Raw genomic sequence first — 9,409 nt, 5'->3', positions numbered from 1 at the left:
GTTTGGGATATGATTATGGCAGACAAGGTATTCTGTATGTCCAGGGATGGTAGTTGTGGAAGAAGCTTTGTGTACTAAGAAGATAAATCTATAACCAGAGTAATTGTTTATTTCAAGAGAAAAAAATATTGCTCTTTTCATGATGTAATTTGTGCGATTTACTCAATCTGTAAGCAGGTGCAAGCTCAAAGTTCTTCTCACTGGAGAGATTGCCTTTCACCACCGTCCTCCAGAATGATTCCAGAAAGGACCCCCGTGCTGCTAGCGTCCCTCCTGAGTGGTGTCCGCATGTTACACAGAGCCATTTGCAAAGCAGACACGAGTTTTCTTCAGTTAGCTGACTGTAAGCAAAGCCACATGAAGCCATAGGTCCAGACTGAGAGAAGGCAGGTAATGCGACAAGAGAGGAGAAAATGGACATTTGGGGCTACGTTCTATACCACTTCTCTTCAATAATGGGATGCTACTGTGCACATCCTAGCTTTACAATTCTGTGGGTCAGATGTACACCTTATTCACTTCAACAGGAATATCTCAGCATATACCACACTACTGGACCCCTAAAAATGGGATGGAAGAGAAGGTTCCAGGATTTTTGTTGGGTAATATGCAGCCCACTAGTCTGTAAATGTTTTAACAGTAAGTCTACAGTGATTGATATTTTTTCTTTACCAGGTTCAATAAGCATAGTGTTTCCAATAGAATGGACCAGTGTGTCACATGGTGGAAGGAAAAAGTCATCAAAGTACCTACGGAGTAAATTGTGACATAGTGCTAGAGAGTTATAAGCCAATGAGGTAGCACCGTGCAGGTGGATTGATGGCATCCACTTAGTGAAGGCAAATTGCTTCAGGTGTTCCCTCAAAACCAGAATCAAGAACAAGACAACGGCCAGATCAATAGTGGCATATAAGGTATCAGAGAGAGAGGGCTCCTTTCTATACTACTTCTCTTCAATAATGGGGTGCTACTGTGCATATCCTGAATTTACGTCTCTGTGGGTCAGATGTACAACTTAGTCACTTTACCAGGAATATCTCAGCATATATCTCCTGACTCTTCTCTGGGACTGACAAGTGTGAAATTCACAAGTTAGATAGCAGGCTTGGGTGCTGAGAATCAGAGGCTGACGAGTTAGATGCATCATCCAGAGCAAGCTTGGACAGAATATTCCTATATATGGGTGCAGTCCACTCTTCCCAACAAACTCCCCTTCCAACAGATTGGCTGTTCACATCAGATGGACACTTATGGACACTCAATCCATAAGTCCATATCTTGCTTACGAAATTAAACCACCTCTGGAACAGTCAGTGCAATTGGAGTTGCCCCCGGGTTAGGTCTCCAATAATCCACTGTCGTTTTCCAAGAGCCATCCATTTTTTGCACAGGTCAAATGGGTGTGCTGATGGAGACAGGTGGGAACAACCACCTCTGCATTCTTCAATTCATCCTGAGGCCAGTAGTCACCGCAAGCCCTGCAGGACTGGGGTGTTGCTCTCAGTTGACTATGTGTACTGTTTTCCTCAGTAGGGGCAGTTCTAGTGACTTTCACTACCAGTATAGCCCTAGCTCCACATGCCAGAGTTCCAATGTGGTTCAACCAGTTTCTGAAGAAGTCTATTCCACTTAAGCTTCTGGAACTGAGGAAATCATTACATGTTGGGTTTGGGGACCCCCTGTAAGACGAATCTGAGATAAGACTCCATTAATAACCTGCCTTCTATATGCTACTACTGACTGGTAGGACACAGCGAACTTTTGGGTCTCCTGAATTCGTTTCAGAATGAGTGTTCAGTAATCTCTGAAAAGTTTGATTATTTTATTCTCTCCATTTAAAAGATCATATATTCCTTTAGGGAAGGTGGAGAGAAAATTTTACAGTATGAATTTTGGACACAGTAGTGGGGTTCTTCCTCAAGGGCACCCCATGTGCCCTTCATTCAAGGGGTTGTATGTCTGTAGATTAGCTCAAGTCTGGAAATTGGTTGAGAGACCATGACTCTCTGTTCTGATGGTTCAAGTTAGACTGCTCTTCACTTGATCTAAAAGTGTGCTTGTACAGGTCAAGCAAATATTTGGTTTATTTTCCATGTAGTTCACTCTCCGGGACACTCAATCCCTAAGTCCCTAAGAGTCAGACTACTCTGATTACTGCCAGGGGCATCTCTGAAGGGATGTGGGGAGTGCAATTCACACCAGGTGACGTGTTCAGAGGGAGGACAACAGAATGACTGCCCCCAAGATTTGTGTGTTATGCTTCAGCAGAGCTTTGTTATTTTTTATTTAAATATCCATCTAGTTAGTTTTAATAGCAAAAGCATCTTTTTAAGTCCAACTTGCATAGACCAATATACCTACCAGGTTAAAACTCTCTACTAAATTATTCTGGGGGCCTGAGCCTTCTCTCAGGTCAGAGCCGCCCTTCCTGCTGAATCACAATGGCCCTCAAAGCAGTGGGTTTGTCTGCAGCTGCTGCAATCATGTGCTGCGGTTTTGTTGGTGATGGCTTTATAATCATTTATTTTGCCAAACTTCCTGATATTTTTGCTACAATATTGTAGCGATTAGTACTTAGAACTAATTAGAACTGCCCCTACTGAGGAAAATAGTAAACATGGTAAACCGAGAGCAACACATTCCTGGGGGTGTTAGGTCCAATTTGTGGACCTAATACGATATTGAGTAGTATTTTGAGAATTAAGTAGGAATTAAAGACAAGTGAGAACATTTTTTTTAAATATTTCTGCTCAGTTCCTAGTAATGTAACTAATCCGGTTGTGCTTCAGTGTAAAGCTTTGTTTTAAAAACTGAAAAATAGTACATTCAAGCCGTTGTTAAGCATCAGGGTAGAGGCTTCTTCCGACTCTCACCTGGGACTGACAAATGCAAAATTCACAAGTTAAATGGCAAACTCGAGTGCCGAGAATCCGAGGATGGCGAGCTGTCAGAGCAGGCTTGCACAGAATACTCATACAGGTTGCGCAGTCCACTCTTCCAAACGCCCCTTCCAACTGATTGGCTGTTCACATCAGATCGGAAAATGAGGGATGATGACACAGTATCTGTCTACCCACTGAGAAATATAGTCTAGCATGGTTGGCATGTAATCTTAACCATCACGGTGTCTATGTTCTGGGGACATTCAGTGACAGCCAGCTGCAGAGATTATTATGCTTTCATGACAGAAGTGAGACTGGCGAGTTTGCTGTGACTCTCAGGACCAATTGGAGGTACCTTTGTATCCAAGAAGAAATAAGGAGTTTTGTCATGCATAATCTGAACATCTTTTTGTAGGATTGGAGCTGGTGAATTTATACCATAAAACTAACTGTGTCCCAAATAAGAAACCATCCGATGTAGAAAACTCAGGCCAAAAACAAAAGTGACATCCTTATTAGAAAACTAAAATCCGGCAAAATTGTTCTGCCACCAGGAAGAGGCTCGAGTATGTAATGTTTCAGAGAGAAAAAGGAGCGGCAAGAACTTCCCTGCTCCACCTGACGTTTACTGCTTCCCCACTGCGAAGCCCTCTCGGACTCCATCTCTCTCTGGGGCTAGTAGGAACTTCTTTTGTTGAGTCCCCTAATGCCAAACGACACCGTCATTTTTCCATCTGATATGGCCAGAGAGAAAGTCAATGTGTTTCACATTCCCCCAGTACATTGATATTCCTGCCAGAAGCAATATCTTATCTTGTATCCCTCACCGTCCCTCAGTGCAGGGTAGAGAGATGGGGTCAAGCTGGTTCTGACTCAGCACCCAATAGACAACAGAATGGAACTCTGCCCAGTCCGGTGCCATCCTTGCAATGGTTGCATTTAAGCCTATGCTGCAGCCTCTGTGTCAATCAATAAGGAGTCCACTCTGTCCATCTATCTCATCGAGAGTCTTCCCCTTTGTTGCTGACACTCTGTTTTACCAAGCATGGGGTACTTCTCCAAAGCACATGAGCTGAAGTCTGGCCATCTGTGCTTTTAAGGAACATTCTGGCTGAATTTCTTGCAAGATAACTTTGTTCTTCTGGTAGTCCATGATACTTCCAATATTCATTGCCAACATCACAGCTCAAAAGGATCAATTCTCCCGCCATCGTTCATATTCACTGTCCAACTTTCACGTGCATATGAGGTGATTGAAAATGCCATGGCTTGGGTCAGGCACACCTTACTTTTCAAAGAGACATGTTGGCTATTTAACAGATTAAAGAAGTTTTGTGGAGCAGATTGGCCCAGGCCAACATCAAAGTAAAATGAAATCGTTGACAACCTCAATCTTTTCCCTGTTGTCTATTGAACCAGGTGTGAGGATTTGGGTCTTCCTTACATTGAGTTGTAACCCAGGCTGAAGGCTGCAGTCCTTGATTTTCACCAGCAAGGGCTTCCAGTCCTCTTGGTCTTCAGCAAGTAAGGTGTGCAATCCACATATCAGGTTGTTAATGATCCTACCTCCGATCCTGATGCTGTGTTCTTCATGTGATCCAGCATCTCTGATTATTTATTTGCTCAGCATAACAATTGAATACGTATGGTGAAATGATACAAACAGGATGCACACCTCTTCTAATTTTAAACCATGCACTTTCTCCTTGTTTAGTTCCAATGATTGCCTCTTGGTCTACAGGTTGAACATGAGCACAATTCAGTGTTCTGGAATTCCCATTCTTCTCTGTCATCCATGGTTTGTTATAATCTAACAGCCGAATTTCCTTCCATAATAATTTTTTAAGTCAATAAACTTTCTGGTATTCTGTGCTTTTAATCAAGATTCATCTACATCAGTAGTGATAGCTCTCATTGCACACCCTATTCTGAACCTGGCTTGAGTTTCTGGTAGCTTCTGTTGATATACTGTTGCAACCATTTTTGAATTATCTCCAGCAAAATTTTACTTGCATGTGATATAAATGATATTGTTCAATAACTTTCCAATTCTGTTGAGTCATCTTTCTTGGGAATGGGCACAAACATGATTCACTTCTAGTCAGTTGGCCTGGTGACTGCCTTCCAAATCAATTGGCTTAGTCTAGTGAGTGCTTGCAGCCAGACATCAGTTTGTTGAAACATTTCTATTGGTATTCCTTTAATTCCTAGAACCTTCTGTTAGGCTGGGTTGACTAGAAACACAAATTCAGTGACACTCATATATGTGTAAGAAAGAGCTTTATATCAAGAAAACATCCCAGCCCAGTCCAAGTCAAGTCCGTAAGTCTGATACCAGCCCATAAGTCTCTCTTCAGACTCACACAGCCACATGTAATGATGTAAAATGCAGGAAGATCGCAGGCAGGTGCGTGCAAAATCTTGTGGATCCCAAGGCGGTGGAAGCATCACAGGCTTCTGGCAGGTCTGGGGTTAGCCAGCGGGAAGGTGAAGGCACAGAGAGGGGGGGTGGGTTTCCCAGGGCCCTCCTGGTGAGAAGGCCACGCCCACAATGAGTCACCATCAGGCTGTGACCTGACTGACAGGCTAAACTTCACCCTTACAGTTTTATACATCTTCAAGTTCACATGAAGCCATGTAATTCCCACACTTGTTTTTTCTAATGCTGTCAATGACACTCGAACGTCTTTAAATACCATGGACTCTTCAGCGTGTGCTGCCTCTTGAAATGGTTGAATGCTGACCAATTCTTTTTGGTATAGTGATTCATGATATTCCTTTCATCTTTTTTTGATGCTTCCTGCATTGCTCAATATTTTGTCCATATTCAATAGTGCAACTCAAGTCTTAATGTGTTTTTCTTGTAAGAACAAATTTAAACATCAAGGTCTTTCAGCTTGAGAGATGCTGAGCGCTTTCTTCCCTTTTAGTTTTCTGTCTACAGGTCTTTGCACATTCTATAATAATACTTTGTCTTTTCAAGCTGCCTTTTGGAATTTCTGCTCAGTTCTTTGACTTCATCCTTTCTTTTGCTTTAGCTTTTCTACACTCAAGAGGACGTTTCAGAGTCTCACCCGACATCCACTTTAGTCTCCTCTTTCTTTCCTGCTTTATTGACCTTTTGCCTTCATCGTGTTTAATGATCCTGATGTCATCCCACAGCTCACCTGGTCTTTATTCATCAGTGTTTAATCAATCGATCAATCAATCATTTTTTAGATGTTTCCTAAATTCAAGTGGGATAGACATTGGTTCACATGGACTTGTTCTCATTTTCTTCAGCTTCAACCTGAACTTGCATATGAGCAATTGATGGTCTGTTCCACACTCAACCCTGGCCTTGCTTTCGCTGATGATATTGAGTTTCTCCATCACCTCTTGTCACATATGTAGCCAATTTTATTTCAGAGTATTCCATCTAGTGACACCCATGTGTATAGTCACCCTTTATGTTGTTGGAAAAAGGTATTTGCAATAAAGTATTCATTGGTCTTGCAAAATGCTATCATGTGATCTCTAAATAGGTAACAATTGGGACATAAACTAGGAGGGAAATATTTTAATTATACAGCAACAGGTGTAGTGAGATTAACTTTAGAACTCCTGAATGGGGAGAGAAGAGAGAAGCCAGTTGGTGCTCCCAATTCGCGATGGCTCAGAATGAATTTTCACGTATGAAATCACTAAGCAGTCGCTAAGAAACAAACAAACAAAAAAGAAATCCAATAAGTAATATGATTATAGCAATAGAAGCATATTTTAGAGGGCCAATCTCAGTCTTTCTGTAAATAAAGACACAGGTTTAGTGTGCGTGTATGTGTGTGGCTGTTGTTAGTTTTGTTTTGCTTTTTAAACGAATTTCATTCTCACAAAGGAGCCCAAGTAGCCTGAAGGTGTTTCTCTGTAACTCATCCACTAACGTCAACTCTAAAATTTGTGACTGAGAAATGAAGGAAGAATAGCCCCATAGTCTAAAGAATCTGTTCTGTGAGCCTCTGCTTTCGAACATGGGGCCTTTAGCTTCCTCTTGACCAGGAATATAGCAGCGGAGACCATGGCTCTTTGGCCAAGCAAAGACTGCTAATGGTTCTCTGCTTCTGTGAACAGAATTCATGGCAGTGACCCACTTCCTTTGGTCAAAATCTAAAGTGTGCCTTAGGGATACCAACTCATCTCCCACTTTATGGGTAGATGGGCAATCGTTTTAATATCTGTTCTTAGACTATGGATACATAACAGACAGAATTCCAGGAGGTCAGTCCTTAGAAGATCCATTAGTAAAAGCCACCAAACTAAACCAAAATCCAAACCAGTTGCCATCAAGTTGGTTCCAACATGTGTGTGCCGGAGTAAAATTATGCTCCATAAGATTTGCAATGGCTGGTTGTTGTTGTTGTTTTCAGAAACAAATCATCAAGCCTTTCTTCTGAGGCACTTATGGGTTAGCAGTTGAGACCCTAACTGCAAACTCAACCCTAACCCTAATAAGAGCCAGGGGAAGATAACTGCAGGAGTGACGTCCAACGGACTCTGAGTCCAGTGGGACAGAAATGGACATGACAGACACACAGATTGATAGCTGAGCGAGCTTCTAGAGGTTTCCTGGTAGCAAGGGGACTCCACAAGGAAAGGCATAAAGCATACAGCGTGTAAAAGGGGGTCTACCGTCCCTCAACACTCGCGGAAGGTGTGCATGATTAAGTCAAGGTGCTGTTCCTTTTGCCCTCCAGAGGGAAGAGGGACGTTTTCTTGCTTTAAAAAGACCACAAATCAAGTTGAAAAGTGCTAGGTTCTCGGTGAAAATCAAGTATCTGTTCAGTGGGCCATATTCTTTGCCTCGGTAAAGAGAAGCCACGGCGCCCGGCATTTCTGCAGAGCGACCGTGATGAGCAGCATCGCAAGGCAACGCCACCTTTCGGTGCTCCATGAGGTCAAGGTTCTTACACACTCCAGACACAGGCCAGGCAATCGGAAAGGCGATGATTTCATTAGCCACACCCCCAAAGTTGCCCCTTTTTAGCAAATGTAATAGGGCTTGTTTCAGTTTCATAAAATATCTTGCTAAGTGGAAAGTGCCCGTTAATGGCAGCCTGTTCCAACTATGAATTTCACCAAGATTAATATGCCCCTTTAGGTTTCTTAAGATTCTATCGGGAGGCCTCCCCTCGGCTGGGGTGTTTTACAATCTCCGTGGGCACGGAGCTCAATGGAAACTACCTCTCAACAGCCTAACTGTCATCTTCATCTTCTTCTGGCATAAAAATACATATTTTTCCCATAATAAAGATTTTTTATAATAGCAATAAAGTAACTCCAGAGAACATGGTTGTCTTGAGATAGCTTAACTGTGTCTGGTATCTCATAACGCCCTGGGGATACAGCAGGCCCATAATACTTTCTTTCGCTGCCATGTCTTTGCTTAATTAAGGAATAAAGCCAAAAGGTCAATGCTGGAGAAAAATGTAAATCTTCAAAACTTTTCATTCTTGACCCAAACTTTGGGTCATAAAACCTCCGGTCCCTCTGTAACGGGCAGTACAGCTACCCAGCCAGCAAGGAGATACCAGAATATGCATTGCATCTTTAAAATGTGCTTTTGACACGATGAAAATACATTTCTGACCTCCGGACTTGAAATTAGGATGCTGCCTTTTGAGAGAGACCCTCACGAGCCCTCCACTCCTATTCCGTGAACGGAGGCACGATTGGGAGATGCCATTCCCTTCCTCAAAGATACTTTGCCACTGTATTCCAACGCCGATCCAACATCGTGTTGACGCTCACACAGCTAAAAGGCAGGACTTGGGATTTGTGTGTGTTGTAGAGAAGACAAATGAATATGTATACTCCTTTCTACAGCTTATTTGTTATTCCACTGCTGCTGTGGATGCGAAATATGATCTCAGCTCCGATTGTTTTATTAGTTCACTGATTACTGTCCATCATGACTGAGGTGGTTTGGGTATTGGTTTAGTTTACTGGATCTGCAATCATTTGCAAGGGAGGTTTACACACGATATGGTAGGCACTGCATTCAAAATGGATATTTCTGACCCACGATACTCACTTTAAACAGGAGATGTTCAGTTCATCGGCTGATTTGTGGGGCTGGTGCAGTGAAACAATGCATATTTACTTCCCTTCAAGAAATAGAACCTTCCTATCATACTCGTGGCTGTGTTAATTGGAGGAAAACTGTATTCCATTATGGATCTAATTGTGTATCATCTGCTTCTCTCTCAGATGAATAAATGGACAGACAGATGCTATGTTGATCAATTAATGTTGTGATAGATCAATTGATCTGGACTTAGATAATATGTATTTATGAAAGACAGCCAATGATTTATTTTTTTCTAGCTACTATGAGAATCTAAATGTGATTTCATTCTGCAAATGGGAACACATGATGGGCAGCAGCACGGTCACTGTAGGCTCCGTGTGGGAGAGAAAATTCATCCTTCCTTTGGTTACATATTCAGCAAACATTGCAGCGCTATAAAAACGGGATGCTTTAAATATTTGAT

Source organism: Echinops telfairi, unplaced genomic scaffold (genome assembly GCF_000313985.2).
Source record: "Echinops telfairi isolate 266 unplaced genomic scaffold, ASM31398v2 ScPeMD7_7469;HRSCAF=8507_1, whole genome shotgun sequence".
NCBI lineage: Eukaryota > Metazoa > Chordata > Mammalia > Afrosoricida > Tenrecidae > Echinops > Echinops telfairi.
This window is presented reverse-complemented; position numbering follows the sequence as displayed.